The sequence below is a fragment of the Ciconia boyciana genome, chromosome 2 (assembly GCF_034638445.1).
Source record: "Ciconia boyciana chromosome 2, ASM3463844v1, whole genome shotgun sequence".
NCBI lineage: Eukaryota > Metazoa > Chordata > Aves > Ciconiiformes > Ciconiidae > Ciconia > Ciconia boyciana.
In genome coordinates this window covers 17,177,685-17,203,374 of record NC_132935.1, presented here as the reverse complement: position 1 = coordinate 17,203,374, position 25,690 = coordinate 17,177,685, and the positions used below count along the sequence as shown (strand labels likewise).

The window sequence follows — 25,690 nt, the reverse complement described above, 5'->3', positions numbered from 1 at the left end:
AAGTGTAAGGTTGAACTGTTAGCTCTAGTATTGAGCTGGATTATTTTATTTTTTCCCCTGATTATTATTTAATGCTTTTATGTTGGTTTTTAGTTTAAGATAAAATTAATTCCTTCATTGACTTCAGTGAAGTCTGTGAACTGCTGAGACTGAAAGTGTAAAAGCTGTAAAGCATAGATTTTTTTCATTTAGGCCACCTTTTTTTGTAGTTCCGTTATTCTTGATAATTAACAGGTAGAGGAGAATTTGTTGTATCGCTGAGAACAAAATAAAGGAACCTAGCAAACAGATAAATCTTCAATACACTACCTAAGATGCAGAATTTGTAGTGCAAATAGTTAGCTATAAAGTAGTTGCAAAGTAACACTTCACAGAAAATTCAGTAGAAATTAATAAAGGTTACATAAACAGGTGTATCACTTAAAGCATAAAGGAAAACTTGTCAATACAGAGTACATAGCAGTCAAGAAGTCTTTATTTGATTGTGGTCATTGTCCTCTATGTATACTCTGAATGTATGCTTTGAATATACATGAATGTGGTGATATTCTTCTAATCTGATTTCAGCTACCACCTTTACCTGGAAAAAAAAAAAGTCAGAGTATTATTAGGACACTACTCAGCTGTCCAAAGATGAATAAGAATGATCAGCTAAGAGTTTAGCTTTACTGAGCTAATTTATGTTTCTTTGCTTATAAAAGTCTTTAGGATTTAACCAGCAAAAAATAAGTTTTTTCAAAGATTGATTAAAAATTTAAGAAGTATGACAAGACAGATTGAGGTTTGTACACAAGATTTTTCTAGATGGTCTATGGAATTTATGAGCCACCTGCAAAATGAAGCTTCTGTTGCAGATATATGTTGCATATTGCTACATTTTAGTTCCTTAACTAAAATATAAATAACTTCATGGCCTGTTCTGAAGTCACCAATTTCTATTTTAACAATGAAATAGAAAGAGCAAAATGGTGTATAATTTGGGCCAAGTTCTTCAAAATGTAATCCATTAAAACTCTCCTTGGATTCAATGGTATTTTTCCTTAAGTAGAAGGGACTAAATCCAAGTCTACTTTTGAGATAGACTGTAATATTTTCAGTGTAATCTTAAAAAAACTGATCTATAAAAATGCGAAGCACTGTTATCTTCTAAAGTAATTTGATTATTGTCTTGTAGCTTGATACAGTGTTAATTAATCAGATAAAGCACTAATGGATGCAAACTCATTTTCTTAAATCACTTTTTTAGGTATTTAATGTATTTTAGGGGTCAACTTTCATTCTTTGTGACATATATATCCCTTTAAAATATACCAGAGCTACCCTGTGGGATTTGCCCTTGTATACAGAGGGTAGAAGTGAGCTACATGGTAGTTCAAAGGCAATCTATAATTCCACAATATGTCAGACATCTAATCCCAATATATCTTTCTCCCAAAGAGTAATGTTGACACTTTTTAATAGGAGTATTATATGCACATAGTTTTAAATTTTAGGTATTTTTCCCAAAATTATATAAATCTTGCAATACAAAAAAGACTACTTTTTATGGGGGTTTTTTTGGGGGTGGCAATTCAATAGTACATTGAGGTCTTCTGTAGCAAGTCATTCAGAATGTTGACTCTTCTCTCACTCTTCTTTGTAAATTTTCTAAATGAAAACCACAACACACCTGCACACCAGTGTAAGAAAGGCTGTGCATCTATTGGCCATCCTGTAACTATTCTAGGTAAAGGGAGTATATTATACTCTTTTAATTTGGTATTATGTTATGATGTTTTGTGCAAAAATATATCAGGTTGCACTTGGTCTGTAGACAGATGGAAAATCGAGTTAAATAATTATGAATGAGCTTAAATGCACTGAGAGAATTACATCATTTGGTCATATGCATGTAAGTATCTATTTCAGAAATGCAGTCAGCCTTGCTGTGGGGGTGGGGGGCTGTGCCACCCTGTGTAAATTAAACCTTCTTCAAATATTATAAAAGGTGCTTAAGGTAATTATGTTCATAACTGGTATGCCTGAAATTAGGTGAAATGAAGCTAGATCTAAGACAGAGTTTCTAATACAAGGGCAATTTTCTTCATTTTTACATAGTATCGGAAAAAAAAAGGAGAAAGAAAAGTAAGAAATAAGAAGCCACTTTTCTTTCCTTCTGTGCTTGTAATACAAAGGAAGCCTAGCTCTGGCAATTTGCAATATATAATTCTGTGGTCCAGATTTGTGTTAGTGGGGTAGGGATTGGCTGGGTAATAACTCAATTTCTATGAAAATCCATCCGTTATGGAGCTACACCACCAGCTGTGGTTATGATCCAAGACTTCCCTAGACTTTTAATTAGCCTTTTGGGTCTCCGTTCAGCAAAGTACTTAAGAATGTGGGTAGCTATAAGCACAGGGTAACACAAATTACTTCAATGGGATTCTTGCTGAATTTGAACCCTAGTCACTTATGTTGAAAGAAAACCCCCTAGCCTAAAAAAATGAAATGCATGGTTTCATCATTATCAAAGTAAAAATTTATTTATTTATCACCCAATAGAATCCATCCATTTAAGGAAAAAAGAAATAGCCCTACATATATTTTCCTAGTAAATCCATTTTCCAAACCTCTGCAAAACCTAACCATGGACCACAGGATTATATAATGAAAATCATTAGAAGCCTTTAATGTATTCAATTTCTGCAATATTCCATTTCCTGATCCTTCATTTAAACCACATTGACAAATGTAAAAAAAAGACCAAAAAAACCCTTCTGAAAACCCCAAACTTGTTTTCCTTTTCTTCTTCTTGCTAGTTACCTTGCAAAAATATAGATTTCACTTAAAATAAGCTTGCTACTGCATTCAAGCTGTTCTATATTTATGTATTAAGAAACCTCACTAAGTGGTACTTCTTTCATCTACCTTCAAAACACCTAACTTTTTTCATTAAATTGCTGTTTCACACAGAACAATGTTGGTTATGGGCTTCCCTTCCCTAAACCAGCACTTCCAAGTAGCCTCACAAATGGCAGAGCTTAATTTAAAGAGGTTAATACAATCTTGTCAGTGAGTCATTCTGCTTGTCAAACAGATAGGACTCTAAATGTTTGTCTCTTTGTGAAGGAACCTGAAGGTAATCTGTGAAAATAACCCACTATTCAAAAGCATAAATCCAGATGTCATTACCAGCCATTCCAAGTGAGTTTCAAAGATTAGCTAGAGTTGTATTTTGATTCCTCAGTGGCTTGAACAAAATTCAAGGAACCACTTAGAAAGTAAAACAACAACAAAATACTTTAGAAATAGGCATTAAATTAGCTTTTGCTTTTCCATCCAAGGAAAGGGAAAGGAATGCTTTATAGTATAAAATATGGTTACAATCAGTACATATTAAAATCCAAGGAGAATTTTTTTTCTGTGTTCTATTGCCATTTATAAATATTTGAAATAGATTTCTGAAAACATATTCAAGAAGCCTGGTATAATTTTTGAAGGAGAAGAGAAAACAAAGAAGGACATTAAACTGTACTTTCTCATTATTAGGTTAGCAAGAGCTTTAAGTAGTATATATGAAAAAGGTACTTGCTTTATTTGTAAAGTCCGAAAACCTGAACAAAAAGGGGTTCATTTCTAAAAAGTATTTGGTGGAGGTTTTTTTATCAGTTTGAGCATGGGAATAACTAGAAAAAATAAAAGCAACCACTTGCTGGAGACCACCACAGACACTATTTTAACAAAAAAGGCCACTATTCATAAAATATATATATATATATTAGTTTAGTTTCAATAACCTGAAATTAAAACAAGAAAAGCATGCAAGTTTTGCTGAATGATTGACTAGCTCTTCAAAATCTTTGGACTTAGAATAGACTGTTTCAGTTGGAAGTGACCTACAACGATCATCTAGTCCAACTGCCTGACCAATTCAGGGCTGACCAAAAGTTAAAGCATGTTATTAAGGGCATTGCCCAAATGCCTCTTAAACACTGACAGGATTGGGGCATCGATCACCTCTCTAGGAAGCCTGTTCCAATGTTTGACCACCCTCTCGGTAGAGAAATGCTTCCTAATGTCCAGTCGAAATCTCCCCTGGCACAGCTTTGAACCATTCCCATGCATCCTATCACTGGATACCAGGGAGAAGAGATCAGCACCTCAGTACCTCAGACTTAATACATAAGTTGTATCCTTGTGGTATAAAAAACCCAAGGATACAAAATCAAAATACCTATGAATTGTGACTAAGCTCAACGTGCACCCCAGGAATGTAAATGTTGTATGTACCATTTCTCTGATACCTCAGCCAGGTACAGATGTTGCCAAGAAGTATGAACTTTAATATAAAAGCTTGCTTATTCTTTCAGCATCACATGAGGTATAATTTCCCATTCTTATTTAATTCCCCTGACACTCAGCTGTGCTTCCAAAACCCACCCACCTTACTGTACCTAGTAAAATCCTGTTTCCGCTGTGTTTTATTGTCTTCTGATGGCTACTTCATTTTCATTAACTTTTCATTTTATTTCTGCTCCCCCCACAATTTGTGTTTTTTCTTCAATTTTTCCCTTCTGCTTCCATCCTCTTATAGCAGAATATATTTCTCAATTTTTATTTTATTATTTTATTTTGTTCTCTGTAATTTATTGCCATTTCCTTACCATTTCCCTTTTGTACTATTTCCTTTCCTTACCATTTATTTAGCCTCTCTCACACATTTTCCTGAGCTTTAGCATGCATTCTTTAAATTTAATCTTTCAAAGGTAGGATTTTCTGAAGATATGGCTCAGAACTTAAATAATTGATTACAATATGTTGAAAGTAAAGTATATTTTCAAAATATACTTTGACCCAAATAAAGCTCAAATTTAGACAGCTAAAAAGACATCTTCTCCAGTGATATTGGCCAGATAAATAGCTGAAATTGCTTCATTACAGCAGCCAGGTATCATGTAGGTAAATCCCAGGAATATTTTGCTTCATCATTTGGTACTTCAGAATTGATAGGTATTTCTTGGAGACAACCTCTCTGAAGCCATTCAAAGGTACAAACCTAAACACCCTATACCCAGGAGCCAACACATGGGAACCAGAAGGCACTAGTGACTCAACCAAAATCTCTGTAAAATTGGCTTTAATGTCTTTGTTTACATAAATGTATGAGATTTTTTCCAGCCTGTGTTTAAAATCAATTAAAAAATTATTTTTTATAGAATAAGCTCCAAGAAAATCCATCCTCTTTTTTATTATTATTTTTTCAGACAAACCAATGTAATCATGTTGAAGAAACTGTGAAGTTAGTCTCAAATATAAGCAAGGCTAACACTGAATTTTCAATACTCACAAGTCCTCTGAAGTTTCAGAAAATTATTTTCTTTTACAAAAAAAAAAAAAAAAAAAAAAGAGAAAAGTTTCCAACTAGCAATATGTGAGCTTTTTAAATTTGGTAGAAATGTGTATGATTGCTAAAATATTTCTAAATTAAGGTTGTGGAACAAGTTTAAAGCAAACTGCATTAAGTGCCTCTACTCTTGTGTAGGTCTTTCTCTTCTCTTGCAAAAACTGATTGGATATGTCCTATGAACAGGTATTGAAGGAAACACTTCAGGATGATGGTACACCTCTCTGTCTTATTTTGTAGTTTATGGAGCACCAACTATCAAAGCATTAACTATCAAATATGAAGGAGGTTTGGGTTTGCTTTTCTTGTTTTGTTTTGTTTTCTATCTTTCTTTAATTTATTTCATTTTTCTGTGACATTCAGCAAAACATGCTGCAATTTAGCAGGCACAGTGGGAAACCTCAAGGGAGATCGGAAAAAGGATTTAACTCTTATGGAACACTAAAGTAAATCTAAAAGTGTTTTCCAACACACCAAACCCCTGTTTGCCTCACAACTTGTACTTGCAGTATAAAAGATTGAGCATCCATTGTTTATAGAATTTGATGATCCTTTTTTCTGTATGTGGTGTCTGAGAAGCCTGTTCCCTAGGACTGAAATTAAATCAAAATAAAAATTGTTCATATAAAAAAAAAAACCCACCACAGTAAGCTAACCTTCTGAGAACATAAAAATTCGTGATTATTTCTTACCTGTTTGTTTCCAGACTTGATTGGTTTAGTTATTATTTCTCTTTAGTTATTATTTCTCTTTAGTTATTATTTCTCAAGAAACATTTTTATTGCCAATTTTGATACCGGTGAAACAAATAGCCTCCCATTAGATAGAGCAGTAAAATCTTTTTGTAAATGTTGTAGACAGATATGAAGCAAGAAGACTTTTTTTTTGCTTTTGAAGTAGGTGTCTATCAATGACTGATGTGACATGAAAAAGGACAGTTGAGCTTTGGTCTTTGAAAACTGAAAGATGTCTCAAATATGGCATTAACTGCTATAAAGTCTATGAAAACAGAAAATAAGTGGAGAATAAAAGAAGAAAGAACAATCTATAAAGTAAAACCTAATGCAATTATTGCCTTTTCCCTTCAGAAAAAAACCCACATTTTCCTCAGAACTATTTTTATAGAATGTACAGATCATCAGAATTTCTGAGTCAAATCTTAGTGATTTTTTGTGTGACTTGAAGGGCTCCACAAAAACTTCAGTAGCAGCAAAATTAAAGAAAAAAGTACTTCTAATTAATTTTGCCATTGAATCAACAGTTCGAACTGCACTGATCTGCTAAAAATGTTTCACATTCCACCTGGTCACAGAAGAGTATTCTAAGATGGATTCCTTTCATGGTTTCAAGACAGTTTTAATATGTCTGACTTCAGATAATCTATAAGCACAGCCTAAAGCACTTGCTATTGCATAATTAAGGATGAGATGTTGGTTTATTAGCTAAAGAAGGTTGTAAGCATCTTTATGTACTGCAGACTCAGACGCTTACAGGTATTAGCTAGTTTATCTATCCAATTATTATATATTATTGCAGATACTATATTCATTCAACTTTGGAAGAGATACTTATAAAAATCTTTGCACACATATACAATTAAGGGGTAGGTAAGTATCCAGTCATATTTCCAAAACTGTTCATACTTCTCATTCCCATTTCCCATTCAGACTCAGAGACTGAGGAATGTATCCCAAAATTTTGACAACTATTTCAAGATCTTAGTCCCCCTTCTTTCCATATTCTGGTATTAGGTAGTCTAACAAAGACATCAATTTTTGCAGATTCTTCAGCAAATTAATTCTAAACTTTTACAGCAAATGTTTGACATTGAGGGTAGAATCTATAAGGGCACTACTGTTAAGACAGGTTATCACCTTATAATGCCTTGACTGAAAGGGTGAAGTGAAGTGAGCTACAGCAAGTCAAGCAAGACCTTCCATAGTATCAACACTTAATATTTTGTCTGGGAATCCTCCAGCCCAAAAGGTTTATCACACCCTACATGTCAGTTACAAACACATGTGGGTTGCTGAACCTCTGAACAGCTGCCACACAGCTGTAATTGATTTGTTTAAATCTCATTAAGACCTGTGTGTTTAAGAGTAATACCTTGCTTGGGTTAATTTGTGTGAAAGGAAAGCGGGACTACCAACCTAAACAGGTGCCTACTTTGCTCAAAACAGGGACATGTACAAAAATAATCAGGAATTTACTGAGAATAAAGAGTAATCTTTGAATATGAGTGTAAGGACCACTCTTGTATATGAACAAAATCTGTTGGCACATTACTTACTTCATTAACCAACTTCAGGGATATAAGTGAGTCAACTGTTTTCTGCTTCACTTTTTTCTTTTTTTACTGATGGGAGAAAAAATAACATAGTATATTCTTTGTATAGGAATACTTTGCTTAATAGCATTAGCTGGCTCAATAGGACCTAGTTCAAAAAAAACAAAAAGTCCCTGAGTTTTTGTTAGCCATTTCATGTAAAATTGGTAATAATGTTTTTCTTCCTCTCTTATTAAAAAACAGCTGAATAAAATCAAATCTTGATCCTCAAAATAAGGCCAGTGTGTTCATATAAGTGCAGTTTTATATTAGAAAAAAATAATCCTTTGGATTTTCATCAAGTAGAAACTAGAATTTGGGGTAGGGAGAAGTAAATTGAGATTTGTTCATTTAACAAGTCAGATTTATGGGTCTATGCTCCTCACAAATTCATTTTGATTTTTAAAAATGGTAAAAAAGAAGAAGGAAGGTTTTGCCAGAAAAAATATGTGTCTTCAAAGTAAACTCAGAAATTAGTAATAAGAAATACAAAAGGTGATAAGTTCCATGGACTCTCTGGAAGATAGGAAGTCCTACTGGGAGACAGTAAATAAAAAAGACATAATTCTTCTATTATATCAGAATTTGTTTCTATGTTGTTAAGTTTGCTCAACATTTTGAGATTCATTTCAGGAGAAGAACTTTCACATCTTTGGGAACCAAACAGAGATTTAAATAAAAGTTAATTGACTCTGCCTTTGTAAGATACTGACTCTCTGGACCTTATGTTCACTAGTTAGCAGATGGCTTTTTTCATAGTTCTGAATTGCCTATATTAATTTTAGTTTGGAGACAGATTGAAGAAACTTAGTTTTACTGGGTAGCTTTTCCTGGACATTTTCCAGTATCTACCTGTCCTGAGCTGTTTCTACCCATATGTGAATGTAGGATCACAGTTTATATCTCACAGTCTTTTCATTCAGTTACATTAAGTTACATATGTATTATTTTTATAAGAGCTTTTTCTACCTTAATTTTTTTATTTATACCTATTTCATCATTTTGTGGATGACATTCAGCTACACCTGCTGCAATGAACGTTTGAATTTATGGGAAATTTTCCCTGAACTTCAATTATTCTTTTATTCTACAGTTAAGCTTGTCCACAAAAAATAAACACATTTAAAGCATAGGAAAGAATGTGCAAAAAAATTCAGCAACTGCTTCACTGTGGAATTCTGCTCAAGCTAACAGATGAGATATTGGAAAAGAAAAAATAAAAAGGTAATTTACATGGATAATAATGCCTTCAGGCAGTTAATATTTTCCCCGCTGAGTTCTAACAACTAGTTATATACTTACAAAATTATATAAACAATTCCCTGATTCAAGGAAAAATGTGTAGGTGTTTTAAAGTCAGCTAGGTCTAATCGTTGACTCTTGTTATTTTAGACAGAAGATCTGAGCTGATATGAATTTGCTGTATTATATAGTAGTGTACTCTAGGAGGAAACACTAAATATTTATCTCCAGTTGTGTATTTAATAGGAGTACAACTTTGGTCAGAATCATGAAGTCTGGACTGGGACTACTCCCAGAACCCACTTAACTCAGTGAACATATTTCCATTGACTTTCCATTGGAATTTTAGTCAAGCTACTGCTGAGAAATAATAATGCAAATTTTCATGGCTAAAAGCTTTCTTGTTTTTAAAGAGAAAATATAGACTAGAATGTTTGCTGAGATGTATAAAAAAAAATAAAAATCTTGGAGCTTCTAAGAAACAATGTTGGGGGGTGTTCTGCAGAAATAATTTCTAAATGTTCCCCATCACATGAGAACAGTATGAGAAAGTTGGTCATGAACTGTATAAAAGAAATAATATGCAAAAGCGAATAACTTATTTGAACTGTCAGGTTAGTTTACATACATCTTTCTCCAGTCCACTGTTTCTCTGATTTTCCATATTTGCCTGCAGACCAGTCCTAGGTACCTTCTGGAGTGAACAGTAAGTACTCTTCAGGAGGATATTTCAGTCCAAGAACAATTTCAAGAAAAAAAACTTCTCTACCAAGTTTGGGTCTAATACTATGCCCAAATGCTTCGCACTTCCATACAGTCCCACACCTACAGTCACAGAATCCCAGAATATTTGGGGCTAGAAACCTCTGACAATCATCTAATCTAAACTCCTGTTCAGATCAGGGTCAGCTAGAGCAGGTTGCCCAGAACTGTGCCCAGTCAGGTTTTAGTATCTACAAGGATGGAAACTCCACAACCTCCCTGGATGACCTATTCCAGTGCCTGACCACCCTCACAATAAATAAAAAAAATAAAAAAAAAAATCTTCCTTATGATTAATTGGCATTTCCTGTATTCCAGCTTGTGCCCATTGTCTCTTGTCCTGTCACTGGGCACCACTGAGAAGAGTCTGGCTCCATCTTCTTTACACCCCTGTCCATGTCCCACATCTGGTATTCATACACATGGATAACACACCCCTGAGCCTTCTCTTCTACAGGCTGAATAGTCCCAGCTCTCCCAGTCCCTCCTCATGTGAAAGGTGCTCCAGTCCCTTAATCATTTTCTTGGCCCTGTGCTGGACTCACTCCAGTATGTCCATTTCTGTTTCGTACTGGGGAGCCCAGCACTGGATACAGCACTCAGATGTGTCTCACCAGTGCTGAGCAGAGGGGAAGCCTCCCCTGACCTGCTGGCAACACTCCACCTGGTGCAGCCCAGGAGACTGTTGGCTTGCTTTGCTGCAAGGGCACATTGCTGGTTCATGGTCAACTTGTTGTCTACCAGGACTCCCAGGGACTTCTCCACAGAACCACTATCTGCTGGTCACCTTTTGGTAACTAAAAATCCACTGCTGCGCTGCTATTTCATTTGGACAATTTTAAATGCAAAAATAAAAAAAAACCAAAACAAACATTTCTTTTTTTAAGGGGCACTGGAGCATTACATTAATACCAAGGAAGATCCAGACTGAGCAGTATACACTGTGGATGTGACCAGTGGTTCACATCACAGAGTATAGTTCTGAGCAGTGCTAAGACATGAAGAAAGAGGTAAAAGATGCTTCACAATTTTGTATTTAAAATTGAAAGTTTCTTTGTGCTTTGCCAATAAGATTCATGGTGTGTAAAAAGTATCCCACGAGGAAAGTTTAGAAAGTGCTGTTGGCAGTGGAAGATTGCTAAGGGAGTTTACCTGACAATGAACAGAGTTACATTTGGGCGGGGGGGGGGGGGGGGAGCGGGATGCATGCTTGAATGTGCTGGAGTGAAAGGTGTTGAGAGGAGAGCTGTTTAGTGCTGGGTTTCAGGGCTGTATTTGAAAGTAGCTTTTCCCATATGTAGGTGGAAATTACTTTACAAGCTGATCTATACAAGTAAGTGAATATAACACTGGCTGGTGGAAATATTGTTCTAAGTCATCTGTGGCAGATGCTGGCTGAATGACTGCTGTTAGACACCAATGATTTCTGCCAGGGAATCCAGCCAAAAGTGCCCACATCAAAGGAATGGTAGGTGCCCCATCCCTGGAAATATTAAAGGTCAAGTTGGGCAGGGCTCTGAGCAACATGATCTAGTTGAAGATGTCCCTGCTCAGTGCAGGGGGGTTGGAGTAGATGACCTTTAAAGGTCCCTTCCAACCGAAGCTATTCTATGATTCTATGATTTTACCTTTGGGTTCTGGAGAGTGTTAACATTTCCCCTCTGTAATGGCAATATCATGTGTGCTCCTGCAAGACAGAGCTCCTGGTGCAATCACCTGTCCTGAGCATTTACTTCAGATCACTTACTAGGATCCTCACAGGTTTCCTCAGACCTTACTGTGGACTGTCTAGGTTTTTTGGTTGGTTCCTTGGTTGCTTGGGGTTTTTTTATTTATGTTTCTTCACATGACACTTAATGGCCATGGAAAAATGCATACAGCAACACAAATTTCTGAACATACCATTGTTTTTCTCACTGAGAATAGAAAGAACAAAGTAAAGCAGATTACTAGGAAATGTCTCTTATTTCAGTTCATCCCTTCTGTGGAAAGAAAGAGCCTCTGCTCACTTCACTTATTTTTACCAGCTAGTTATCCCTACCTCCTCTCTTCTTGCTACACATGTGGTGAAACTCCTCTCCAGTTTCCTCAACCAAATCAAGCTCTCTTTGACTGAGCTCAGCATTCTTCTCTCTCATTGCATTACTTGATCCTTCAGCCTTCCTATGTTTAAATGGTCACATCCTCATTTAAAAAAAATAAAATTAAAAAATCATCATATGAGGCAGGATGCATCTATTTTAAAAATATTTTATGAAGAATTCCAGCCTACTAAGTCCTTGTCAATGTGTATTTCAAATATAAAGTTGTGACAAAGAATTTTCACAGGATTAGTTTATGACCATGATTTATTTTCAATTATGTATTGTTTGTTTTCTAAGACATTGCAGAAATTATTGCTTTTATTTTTGCTTGACAGCAAAAAAAATAGGCAAAATGGTGATAAATATTAATTGCCTAACTACCACCATGTTGTATGAATTTTATCCATCACTTGGAGGTGATGTAGAAATAACCATCTCTAATCCATGTGAGACTCATGAACAGGCCATGTAGTCTCAGCATGAGAGTGAAATAGAGATGGGCTCCAATTCCAAATGTCAACAAAAATTGAATGTTTACAAAACCAGAATTTCATTGCACAAACAATGTTAAATGGGCCATAACAAGAAATCCCTTTATTTAAACACCCTGACCAACTTCAACCTAGGCACCTATGTATAAACATAATTTGTAAATCCTCTGATTGAAATTCTCATCTATGTATTTGATCTGCAATCAGGAAGTTCCAACTCACACTGATTTTATTAAAACGAAGTTTTGAAATGGTTCTTACAAAGAATTTTGTGTACTGTCATATGGTATGGGGTCTGAGAGAAAAACTATTATGTGTACAGTAGACTACAAATTTTTTATGCATATACATTTTAGGTTCACTGAGTTCTTCTGGCTATGCTAGACTGATTTTTATCAGACCACCTCATTGTATTAGAAAATCTAACAAAGTTTGGTTTAGACAGACTCTTAAATTCTTTTTTTTTTTTTTTAATTCTCCTTGCATAAAACATTTCCATGTTTAAAATTATATTAATATTTTAGGTTAACCCCAGTAAGCAGCTCAGACCCACAGAGCTGCTCGCTCATTCTTCCCATAGAGGGATGAGGGAGAGAATCGGAAGGATAAAGTGAGAAAACTTGTGGGTTGAGATAAAGATAGTTTAATAGGTAAAGCAAAAGCTGTGCATGCAGGCAATGTAAAATAAGGAATTGATTCACTGCTTCCCATTGGCATGCAGATGTTTAGCCATTTGCAGGAAAGCAAGGCTCTATCACATGTAACAGTTACTTGGGAAGACAAACACCATAACTGTGAATGTCCGCCTAGCCCCCCCCTTCATCTTTCCCTGAGCTTTTATTGCTGAGCATGACATCATATGGTATGGAATATCCCTTTAGTCATTTGGGGTCAGCTGTCCTGGCTGTGTCCCCTCCCAACTTCCTGGAGGCTACTCACTGGCAGGGTGGTGTGAGAAGTAGAGAAGGCCTTGACTCTGTAAGCACTGCTCAGCAATAGCTAAAACATCAGTGTGTTATCAACTCTTCTGGACACAAATCCAAAATATAACACCATAGGATCTACTATGAAGAAAATTAACCCTGTGAATATATACATATAATACTTATATTAACTCAGCATATATACAGTGTGTATATATATCCACACACACACACTATATATATATCCACTGTATATATCTATTAAATATATAGTGTGTACATGTATACGTAGCGTGTGTGTGTATATGTATACTTAATTTAGTACAATTGAAGTTGTAATCATCTAACGTAAGACTCATTATTAGGGCAGATCTAAATATTAGCAAAAAAGAAAGACAAAGTTAATAAAGAAATGGATACTGCTACACAGAGGGGAAAAAAAAAGAAGTCTCCATAATAATAATGGAGCTAAATTTTTTAGATACACCCTTCCTAGTTTCTGCCTCTTTTCCTAGCGTTATTCTCTAGTTAATGGCTTCAGTCTGGTGGGTGTACAGCAATGTGATTTCCTCTCTCGGAAGCATATGATGATGATGTTAGTGTTGTCTCCTTCCTCCTCTCCTTTGTCTTTCTTTTTTTTTTTTTCCATCTTAACTCAGCTGAGGCTATTTTTATATGTTTGCTGACACATTTTTACACTTTGCTCTTTCTTCATTGGTCTGCATTTCCACATGTAGTATATATGGTGCATTTTAGCTATGTTATTGAGCTTTGCTTTCTATGTTCTTTGTTCTTTCTCACCTCTAAAACCTTATTTTGTCAAGCTCCAGGTCTGCATTTCTTTAATGACCATTGCTGAGTATTTTATATCTGTGGGGCCTCAAGTGCCCAGCATGTGCTCCATTTCTTGTCAGCCCCTGCCTGTACTCCTCTGTATCCATCCTGCATCTCCACATCTCAAGGCTTCTGTTATTGTACCAGGACTGTATTTCTCTACACTGCATCATTATTAGACTCATAAATATCTTGTTCTACACAGACAACCTTGTCACTACTTGTAGTAGTAACACTTGTTACTACTGTCTGCATAAAAGTAGGTTGTATCATGCAAAGACAAGCAAAGTAAAACAAAGTAGGCATAGCCCTCTTTTCAGAATAAAACTAAATAAAACTGATAAAACCAAATAATTAAAGAAAGGTCCATGCAAGTGAAAAAAGTTTGGACAGACAAGCCTGTAAAGCCTCACCCTTGAAGCCTTGCAAAGGTCCTTTGGCCCATTACTAGAAATGGCAATACCGCATTACTGCGGGCTACAGAGTTACATTATCATGTTTAACATCATGTTAGAATCCAGCTGGGCAGAGATGTTTCAAACTTAACAATTGAAGTTAACACTTTAAACAGCTAAAAAGGTACTCAGCCATGAAATAATGGTTAAAAAAACCCATACCCACAAGCTAAGATTTTTTTATCTTCCTGAAATGCAACAGGAAGGAGCCTGAAAGACATGAACATAGTGATCCCTCATCATAACATCTTACTAAGGAGTAGGTACTTACACAACATAGCGGTTTGCATAGCAGTGGCATTGGTTGTCTACATTGCACCCATTCTCTTCTATCTAGCCTTGGTAGGTGAGTTGTAGTGTATTCTCTCATGAAGCTTAAGCTGACATACAGGAAAATTCACCTGGAAGTAACAAGAAGTTTCAGTGACTGTCAATACCAAGATACATGAATAAATTTAAAGTCCACTTTTTTTAAACTGGGAGAAAAATTCTTCAGAAGTGGTATATAAACTGAGTGTCTAGGGCAATTGTAGCCATTAGAAGAAGATGCATAAAACAGTACATAGAAGACAAAGGCCTTTACAGTGTATTACATGAGTTACTCCCCCAAGACTGCTCCTAATTTTATATCTGGTGAAATGTTCTGTACTTCTGTTAAAAATGTTAGAAGCTGAAAAGGGTTTGGGGTTTTTTTCCCCAATGGATCAAATTTAGCTGTAGTGCTTTTGACCTGAAATGAAATATGTCCAGTGTGACATAGTTAAAAAATAATACATAGGAGGAAAGTTCAAAACTAAGAAGTTGAAAGGATGATAAAAGAGTACACAAACAAAATTTATCAACAGTGACAAGCAGATCCTTGGTATTGCAATTAGTAAAACATTAATCAACTGTACGAGATGTACAAAGATTTAGCAAAATGAGTAAAGCTCATGAAAAAAAATAAAGATATATAAAGACCCCAATTTATCTTAAATATTCCTGAGTAACAAAATTCTTAAAAGCTCCATTAGATTCAAATTCTGTTATACTTCTGCTAAAAAGTCCACTGTGTGTAGCTGATTTGCATAGATGAGCTAACGAGTTCTTGTCTATCATTAATTTCTATTAATTTCACTTCAGCTTAAGGCATAACATGATGTAGAGCACAAAACTCACACACAAGACCTGTACAAAAGCTAGTCAAGAACTAAGCCTGAGACAGAGTTTGGGGAAATAGGAGTCAATCAAGGAAAAAAATGCCAACAGAACCAAGATCTGATACCTAGGATGAAAAAGAAGGAATAATATCAACAAGCAGAGAAAAAAAGTTCATTAAAAACTTCATGTGTAAATGTGGTTTGAGTGGTAACATGGAAGTCAGGTGAGTGAGAGCATCAAGATGTTACTGATAAACCCATTAAATGAACATAAGTTAAAAGAACTAAAAATGTAGTGGGTCAATATTTAGTACTGTTTTTTCCTACTGTTTTTATGCTCAGCTGAGTGTGACTTAGGCAAACATGCCTTTGCATGTTTTTAATACATTGTTTGATTCTGGGTTTAATTTTACTGATGCAAAGCTTAAGGGAATTTGGAAACTGGCCTCTTTCGTATTTGACTGAAGAAAAAACAGATTATCTCTAGCCATTCACTACTTGCTAGTAATAAGATGGAACAGTTGTTACTCATGCTTCTGTAAAATGTTGTAAAAAGTGATGTTCACATCAAGATGGCTTTGCAAAAAACTAATCCTAAGTGTTCTCCTGATATTCTTTTGTTTCCCAAAGCAATTGTAATAACTGATTTAGAGTGACAGTGAGATTATTTAAGATAGAACTAAGCTAGTCAAATCTTTTGATTGAAAAAACACATTTACTTATTTTTTCAATATTGAAGTCATTAGCAAATGACAATATGATCATTTATTTACTCTCTGGGGATTTTTTTTTTCCTGGAAACTGTTTTCTTCATTCTTAACAAAATAATTTTAAGAAAATGCCTTCTCTGCAGTTACAATTTTACCTCTATCTTTATTGTTAACATTATGTGTGTTAATATTAGAATGAACATCTGTAAGCAAGTATGTACTTTGACATGTATTTTAGGATTTGAGGAAAAGTAGGAGAAAGAGATGAACACAGAACCAGGCATTAAGCTATTTTCTAGAGTAGAAGGGAGTACTTTTTTCCCACTCCACCATATTATCATGTTTGTTTCCCAGCAACACATCTATAGAATTGTGTTTCTTGATTTTTACTCATTTGCTAATTTAGACTATAATTTAGGTGAAGTTTGAATTATAGTTTTAATTTACTTTTTTATTCCTTTGCTGCCTTCCAGCTTCCCACCAGAAAGGTGACTGCTCACCCTTAGAAAAGGCCCAGGATTCAGGGACGTTTTTATAAACTATTGAAAAACTTTAGTATCTTGTATTTAAATCACTGGTTCTATAATAGGAAACACTGGCAGGGAAGCATGAAATGTAACTAGAAAAGGAAAAACTGCCATAGTTCAAGAAGCTCAAGAAAAAATTTGTCAAGCTTCATTTCTCTTTCCTCTCCAGTAACAACTGCTGGAGTGTAACACATCCTTTCAGCCAAAGGAGGCACTAATCAACGATGCAAATAGGGCCAAAATCTGCAAGTGAGGCTGAGGCACACTTTTAATGCATAAAATCAAGTAATTAAATAAGAAGCAGAGGCTGTCTGTGCAATGGGGAGAGTGGAGGTAGAGGAGGTTATGTGGAGAGACTTGTGATCAGGACTTGGACTGCAACTGCAAGAAAGTAGCTCTGCTGTGAGGGTTTGTTAGGAGTCTCCAATGGAAGCTGGATTTGAGAAGGAAGGGGCTTTAATTTGGATAAAATAAAGGCCAGATTTGTGGAAGGCTGGACTTGAAAAAATTGCATGAAATGCAGTCAGACTGCGGGAGATGGGTGCTGGAGGGAAGAGAGTTGGTTTGCAGGAGCTGACACAGGATGCATGTGGGGTAGTAATGGGAGAAAGGCATGGACAAAAGAGGTGAGGCAGATAGGAAAATTGCCTCAAAAAAAGAGAAGGCATGGATAGGTTTGAGACTCCCAATTAAATAATCTCAATTTCTTGATGTTACTGCACTCTTCACTTATACCTATGGAAGAGACTCCAGATATTCACACACATTCTTAATGGAAAGAGATATGGTGAGATAGAGGTTTGTTGCAAAGATTGGAGTTTCCATAGGGCTTTCTGGGATCTCAGTAAAACATTGTTTTGACCCACATGATCATATGCATCATGTTAATCAAAAGACATGAAAACTAACATATTTGCTGGGTAAATAATCTTCCCTACACCCCAACATTTGCTTCTTGCTTAGTTCTTCCATTTCCGTTTTTTACACACTTAAAAAATCAGTACAAAACACTCTCTACATTGAAGAGACATCAAGTTAATGGTAAGTCCACTCTATCTCCATCCCAACATATTTAAGTCAAGCTAATGTTTATTCATATGGGGTATCTAAGTTAGCTTTGAACTGAATAAATTTTTGGGGGGTTTGGAAATGTTAATTAAACTGAGAAATTTCATTATAAATACAGTTTTGATAAAGGTGTAAATCTTGGTGTAAATTTGTGTTTTTCCTCTCCTCTGGGAAATAAAGCATTTCTTTTGTTTCCATTCTTGTAGGAAATGACCAAAGATTTCTAGCAGGCAGTTTCAATCAAAATTCTCTTCAATTTTTTGTTATGTATTCCATGTGGATTGTCATGGAATAAGTTTAGTTAGTATGTCCCTCCCTATTGCTTTGTTATTCTGGGTGCTCTTTGAACCGGTGTTTCTCACGTAGTGAGTAATCAAACATAGTAGATGGCAGTCGACAATGTCTGTGAGGTTATTAAAGAAATGTATGCTAAACTTCCAAAATTTTCATCATATTTCTAATAATGTAGTCATAATTGTCACCCTGTAGTTCCCTCCAATATATTACAAAAAGTCTACTCTCTGCTTGAAATACTTTAGTTCATTATGGATGATTAATAGAGTGATTACAGCTCATACTTGAAGGCTGACATTTGAATTTTATTGCTGTGTCATCTTTAAGGAAATAAATTATTCTCATAATTTCTCAATATGTTTACCATTTTATCTCTGAGTCACTTAACTATACCAATTCCTTTCTACCTTCCAGAGCTCCTGTGCAGTATTACTTTTAATTTAGCTCCTTCAGAGCATGCTGTATAGTCATAATTATAAAGCAGAAATGTGTAAGGTAACTGACTCCTTTTGGAACAGGAAATCTCGGTTCAATAAAGCCCACTTCTGAAAAGCTGCATGTGATGTTTTTTCTCACGTGCAGGTAATGAAAAGACTTTGTGTGTTTCACTACATCAGATGAACATACATAAGTGTATGGGAGCTGACCAGATGCATCCCAGAGTCCGAAGGGAACTGGCTGATATAGTTGCCAAGCCACTCTCCCTGATATTTGAAAAGTCATGGCAGTCAGGTGAAGTCCCTGGTGACTGGAAAAAGGGAAATATTGCATCCATTTGTAAAAAGGGTAGAAAGGAGGACCCTGGGAACCACCAACCTGTCAGCCTCACCTCTGTGCCTGGGAATGTCATGGAACAGATCCTCCTAGACGCTATGCTAAGGCACATGGAGGACAGGGAGGTTATTCGAGACAGCCAACATGGCTTCACCAAGTGCAAGTCTTGCCTGAGCAACCAGGAGGCCTTCTATGATGGAGTGACTACATCAGTGGACAAGGGAAGAGCTATGGATGTCATCTATATGGACTTCTATAAGGCCTTTGACAAGGTCCCCCACAACATCCTTCTCTCTAAATTGGAGAGATATGAATCTGATGGAGGGACTGTTCAGTGGATGAGGAATTGATTGGATGGTTGCATCCAGAGGGTAGTGGTCAACTACCATCTCCAGATGGATATTGGTGACAAGTGGTGTCCCTCAGTGGTCCATATTGGGACCAGTACTGTTTAATATCTTCATCAATGACATAGACAGTGGGACCGAGTGCACCCTCAACAAGTTTGGAGACAACACCTAGCTGAATGGTGCAGTTGACATGCCTGAGGGACGGGATGCCATCCAGAGGGATCTGGACAAGCTCAAGAAGTGGGCCCATGTGAACCTCATGAGGTTCAACAGGGCCAAGTGCAAGGTCCTGCACCTGGGCGTGGGCAACTCCCAGTATCAATACAGGCTGGGGGATGAAGGGATTGAGAGCAGCCCTTCAAAGAAGGACTTGGGGGTACTGGTGGATGAAAAGCTGGACATGAGCCAGCAATGTGCCTTCACAGCCCAGAAAGCCAATTGTATCCTGGGCTGCATAAAAAGAAGCATGGCCAGCAGGTCGAGGGAAGTGATTCTGTCCCTCTGCTCTGCTATGGTGAGACCCCACCTGGAGTACTGCGTCCAGCTCTGGAGCCCTCAACACAGGAAAGACATGGACCTGTTGGAGGAGGTCCAGAGGAGGGCCACAGAAATGATCAGAGGGATGGAACACCTTTCCTATGAGGAAAGGCAGATGGAACACCTCTCCTGTGAGGAAAGGCTGAGAGAGTTGGGGTTGTTCAGCCTGCAGAAGATAAGGCTCTGGAGAGACTTTACTGTGGCCATTCAAGAAGGGGATTAGGGTGGTGAAACACTGGAACAGGTTGCCCAGAGAGGTTGTAGATACCTCATCCCTGGAAACATTCAAGGCAAAAATTCCAATAAAATAATGGAATGAATAATTAGAAACAATAGAAAGGCTGATTTTTTTCCTCTGTGTTTGTATTATTACCAATATGTTTCTTCAAAAAAATGTTTTATATAAAGAAGTATCTCTATTTTTTTAAATGCAATTGCCCTTTTCACTTATTTAAACTTGTAAGATCATTCAGATATTCCTAATTTTTGATTCACTAAAGCTTCAGTGGAAAAAATCAAATAATTTCTTTTAGTCTGCTTTCCTAAGATAACACAAATCTACTTTGCATTCGTAGAGTGTGTCCAACTATCTGCCATTTCCTTCTCTCTTTACTCCAATTTTCCCTCAAGCATTTTTCAAATATAAATATCTATACAGAGGATAAATGACCTCAGTGAGTAGAATCCTATGATATAATTTCACTTCTGAAAGGCTATCAAAGAATATCTCGGAGGGAGGAATCGGGGGTAAATAATTAATAAATTTCAAACTTAAAAACCTCTGTCAGCCCCAAGGCACTTAACCATTGTGGGGTTCTGGCCACTCTGTACTTGACTGTGAATAGTGTTCAGCTGCATTAGCAGCTCCTACATGGGCATGTTGCACATTTCACATTATCCTTCTCTGCTTCACTAGAGGGACATCAACCACACTAGAGTGAAAGACCGTAGCAACATTAACAAAACTTTCAGTGCTAGTTTCATATCTCTCTGTTTAGCAAAGATAAAATAGAAGGATTTCAACAACTTCTTATGTCAGAAAGGCGAAGAGAACAAGCCTTCCCAATAGCTGTAACTTGGAGCTTAGTGTGATGTTTTTCATGTCTCGTTAGTGCAGGAAGGATAGTTGGTCCATGTGGAAAAATGAAGTAAAGGTACAATTCATCAAGAAGAAACAGACTTTCTTTGTGTAGGGCAGACTGTGAGATATTAAGTTTTAAAACAAGCTATGCATCCTAGGTGAGATAGACAGGCTTAAAGAGCTCCAGGACTGGCTGTGGGATTATTGTTACCTGACTTTAATCAGCTAAAATTTAACATCTGGGTTTTGCTAGTCATTTAGGCTCTTTTATAATCAATAAAAAAAGACAAACACTCTCATAAGGAGATTCATCCACTCATCTTAGACAGATGTCTTTTGATGGAATAAACTCCACTGAAAAGTGATTCACTTCTCTTCCTTGACCACAAAAGGAGCTTATATGACTAATTTAGTGTAAGTGATAGTTTTAACATTACTGTACTTCAACAGGGTGAACAATACAGACGTAAAATGAGAGGAAAATACTCAATGACCATGATTTCATCTATCCTCAACCTTGGCTCATACTATACTATCATACAAGTTTGTACTTAAGGCTTATAAGCACATAAGTTTAAGTGTCTTTAGTCTATACATGTAATGGATCTTCTTTTATGGTTGATTTCTCCATACTTGGGAAATTGTCAGTATGTCTGTTATTGCACATACAAATAGTACAGTTTCTAGTCCAAATGGCTTTTAAGTCTCTATTTAAAGAGTAGAACCCAGATTACTACTGAATTGGGATAAATAAATGTTCTCCTTTGAACAAAAAATTTGCTTAGCATGATTACTGGAATGAATTTGTGTGGATCCTGTCTACATTTCTGGATTTGAAAAAGCATCTGGGACTGAGTTGTGTGAAATATTTATCTAGAAACTTGAATCCATCTAACATACCTTGCCAAACCTACAAATATCACTCCAGAACCATGATAACTGGCAGGATTTATGTGATGCTATTTCTAGACACTGAAGAAATCTCCAATTTCATCAGTAGGAGCTGGCCCAGGGCCTGCCGTTATGATTTCATTCTGCAATATCCATTTTCTTTAGTCTAAACAAACCAGTGTGCTCAGCCCAAGTCAAGACAGTGCAGAGTTCTGTAACGCAGTCATTATATCCATTCATGCAAGCTCTTTTCCAGTGTTCAGTTCACTGAGAGTTTAACCCTATGTTGGACACATTTTTCATATGTCTGCCTTTCATTTTCAGCTTTTGGAACAGTGAGGGACACTTGTATCATCTAGACCAACTTCTTGGATAGTAATGACAATAAGCCTTCCTCAGAATAATTTTGGTGTATATTAAAAATTATTTATCAGAGGAAAAAAAAATCCAGTTAGAATAAATGATGAAGAATCAACTGTAATATTTGTTAAGAAGAATCAATAGTTAATTGTAGAAGACGACTGGGAACCGATAGGGAGATTTAGAAAGATTGCTTATGTTAACAGAATAAGAAAATGTTTTTTCCAGCAGTGTTCTGGTGGGGAACATGGGAAGATTTCATTTGTCAAGGATGTTGTAGTAATCAAACTACCATACAATAAAGTCTCAATGGATATATTACACAGAAAGAACTTTGGATGTGAGGATCTGTAGTGAAGTCCAAACAAAGTATGATATCCATTTTTCCTTTTTCTTATTAAAGCTTCTTAATAATTTTGAGAAGCCTCAGCACTTGAAAGGTATTAAACAAGGATTAACAAGATGCAGTGCTAGCATCTCTCTGACTTTTTATAAGGATATTTTATGGTTTTGCATGCAGCACATTCAGCTTTCAGATTCTGTAAGAATCGTAGCTTTCATCAGAAAGATCAAATTTTAGTATCATGACTAAGGTGAAATATGTCAAGGACATTCTGAAAACTGAAAAGCCAACTGAAGAATAAAAATTCCCCAAATATATAATTTAAATGAAAAAAAACACAAAAAAACAAAAAATGTCCAAGACTTCTGTGTCATACACAGACCTAAGTAATAAATTTTGAAATTTACAATACTGACAAAGTCTTTCACTTTTCTTCTTCTTCCAAAGCCCTGGGGAGAAATAGCTAGACTCATCTGCAATTTTGGAGCCATTGCTTTAAACCTTATTTCATTTTCTCCTGTCTCTCATACACAGTAGTGATTCCTGCTCACATCCTTTCTTCCATACGCCATCTCCTCTCTCTCCTTTTCTGGATGATTTGCTTTCAATCAGTTACTTCAAAAATGTTACATTTTCTCTGCTCTCTACCCTAATTTAAACTACACTGTTTCTATATAATGAGAAAGTGAGAAGGAGAAGAGGATATTTTATTTTTCCTGACTTCTACAAATTTGACTGAAACATTTAAGGAAACTCAAGGTCTTGTTTCTATTACATGAAATGATAAATTTTATTTTTATTTTTTTCTTAACATCTTTAGAATGTCTGTCAAACTGTGGAGAGCTGTCAGTGCTATCAACCCTCCAAGCTAGTCTTATAAAGCTGTAAATTTTATGGAGCTTTACAGAGTGTAACTGAACTAATTTAAATACTGGCAGTTCAAAGTTCTTAAAATGCTCTTTAAAATGGGAGGATTATTAATTATAATCACATCTGATTTGCAGGCATAATCTTCACATAGTGTATTTTATTAGTTTAGCATGTTAATCCAGGTTATAAAACCAAAGGAACATGGTCTGGGAAGATTATACTCTCAGGATCTGAGTCTTTCAGAATCTCCAAACTGCAGTGCTCCCGACAGTCACCCAAATGTGCATCTTCTGTCATTCTTCTGTCACATAATTTACCATGGGTGTAAAGTACCAAGCCAAAGGAAATGTTTAAATTGCTGTTATATAGCAGTGATGATCTGGCAGCACACATCAGCCAATTCCAGCCTCCTTGTTTTAGGTGTCAGTCAAATATATAGCCCAAATGAAATTATCAATTCCAATCATCTGGAATGACACAATCACACCTCTGGGTTACTTTGCAAGATGCAGCACAATAACAGATCCTAATTATTCCACTGTGCTTACATTCAGTATACCAATTTATCTTGACTTGTGATATTAGCATACAGAAACTACATAAAAGAGAAGAAAAAGAGAAAGAGGAAGGAGGAAGCACTACATATCTGAGAACTGCTGAGCAGGAACAGGATTCAAGGGGACAAGACTGTCTATATCTAGTGAGGGAAGTGTCTGGGGGACAGAATGATGTGGGAGGATTTCACACATTCTCTGTGAATGCTTCATGACCAAGGCCCATCTCAAGTGCCCGTAGGCAAATGCAGGCAGTGTGGTAAACAAGATGATGTGAAGTTCTCCATCATATTCTACTTCAATGAGCTGCTGCTAGTATGGTTAGCTCTTATTTTTCCCCCAGCATTTGCAGAAAACTCTTGAAAAAACAAGTTCAACATGAGTCAGCACTATGCTATTGCAGCAAAGAAGTCCAAAGGCTTACTGGCTGCATTAGCAAAAAAAAGGAAAGAATAGATTTTAATTAAGGAGAGTAAAAAACAAAACAACTAAAAAAACCCTTACCCTTGAAACTCCGTAGTAAAGCTCTGTGAGAGACTGGAGTAGTTAATGTCTCAAACATTGTGGCGAGGCGAGGCGTGATTTGCATGGCGAAGACAGGGGTCAGCGAGCACGGGGTGGGGGAGAGCGAGAGCAGGACGTGGAGACTGTGTCGGAGGATGCATGGTTCCGGGTTCCGACGGACCTTACCATGTACGGCCAGAGATCACACAGGGTTTATCTGAGGAAGGGGCTTGCAACCCCCGAGGGACCCCTCACAACCCCACCCCCCCCCAGCACCTGCGCAGAAGATTGAGAACTTTCTAGAAGAAGAACCATATACGTCTTCAAGAGGCGTAACCGGAGGCTGGGACTAGAGTATAAAAGACACTCCCCCAGGGAACCAGGTGCATGCTCATCACCAGAGGATTGCCGTGCCTGTCATCGTCATCACGGGATCCAAGGGTGGTGATATCTCTCTTTATCTCTCTCTCTCTCTGTCTCTCCCCCCTCTCCCCTTCTCCCTTCCCACCCCCCCTTTTCGTTCCTTTCCTTTCCTTCATATAAATGTTCCAATAAGATTCCACGGTTGCCAACCCCTTTATGTTTTCCCAGTTTTCCAAGTTGATGTGTTCCATGTTCAAGTTGTTCCTACCACAAATAAAGAACCTAATTGATCGTTTGGTGTAATTTCACCTTAATTTAGTCCGAGGGAATTTGCAAATCTAACTCACTCCCAAGTGAGGTGGAGGGACCTGGCAGGCAAACGCTGACTCTACCTGTATCGTCCTCATAACCCTTAGACATAAACCATTGACGAAGTCTGAGACTAAGACTGGATCTAGCCACACCTAGACTCCTCTCTGAGAAGGAGTTCAGAAAGCAAGGGGGTCCTTTCTGAACCTCTTGACTCAGTGGGAAGGCCACCTCTTTCCCCTTAGCCACACGCCAGACTCACACATATTTGGCGTCACGATTCTCCTCCTCCCTCCCCCCGCAGTGGGATGTGACAAACTCTAATGATATTATTCACAGAAGGAAAACAAGAACTTACCGTAAAAGCAGAACAAGTCAGTGAAGTAGAGTATGATACAAGTTATGAATTTCAAGTATCCTGAAAATATATCAATATGTCATGAATGTGCTAAAGACACATTTAGAAAATAATGTTGGAGGCTTTCCTGAAAAATACCTGAGGAAAAGTTAAAG

General features: G+C 36.7%; 1 long non-coding RNA gene across 1 annotated transcript; it reads right to left on the bottom strand.

Moving 5' to 3' along the window:
- Positions 1-377: 377 nt before the first annotated feature.
- LOC140646842 (uncharacterized) lies at positions 378-25,317 on the bottom strand. The gene is made up of 4 exons (XR_012040583.1): positions 25,261-25,317; positions 24,506-24,686; positions 14,775-14,904; positions 378-580 (listed from the first exon to the last, which is right to left on the bottom strand). It is a non-coding gene; the product is annotated as an uncharacterized lncRNA (long non-coding RNA).
- Positions 25,318-25,690: the final 373 nt, after the last annotated feature.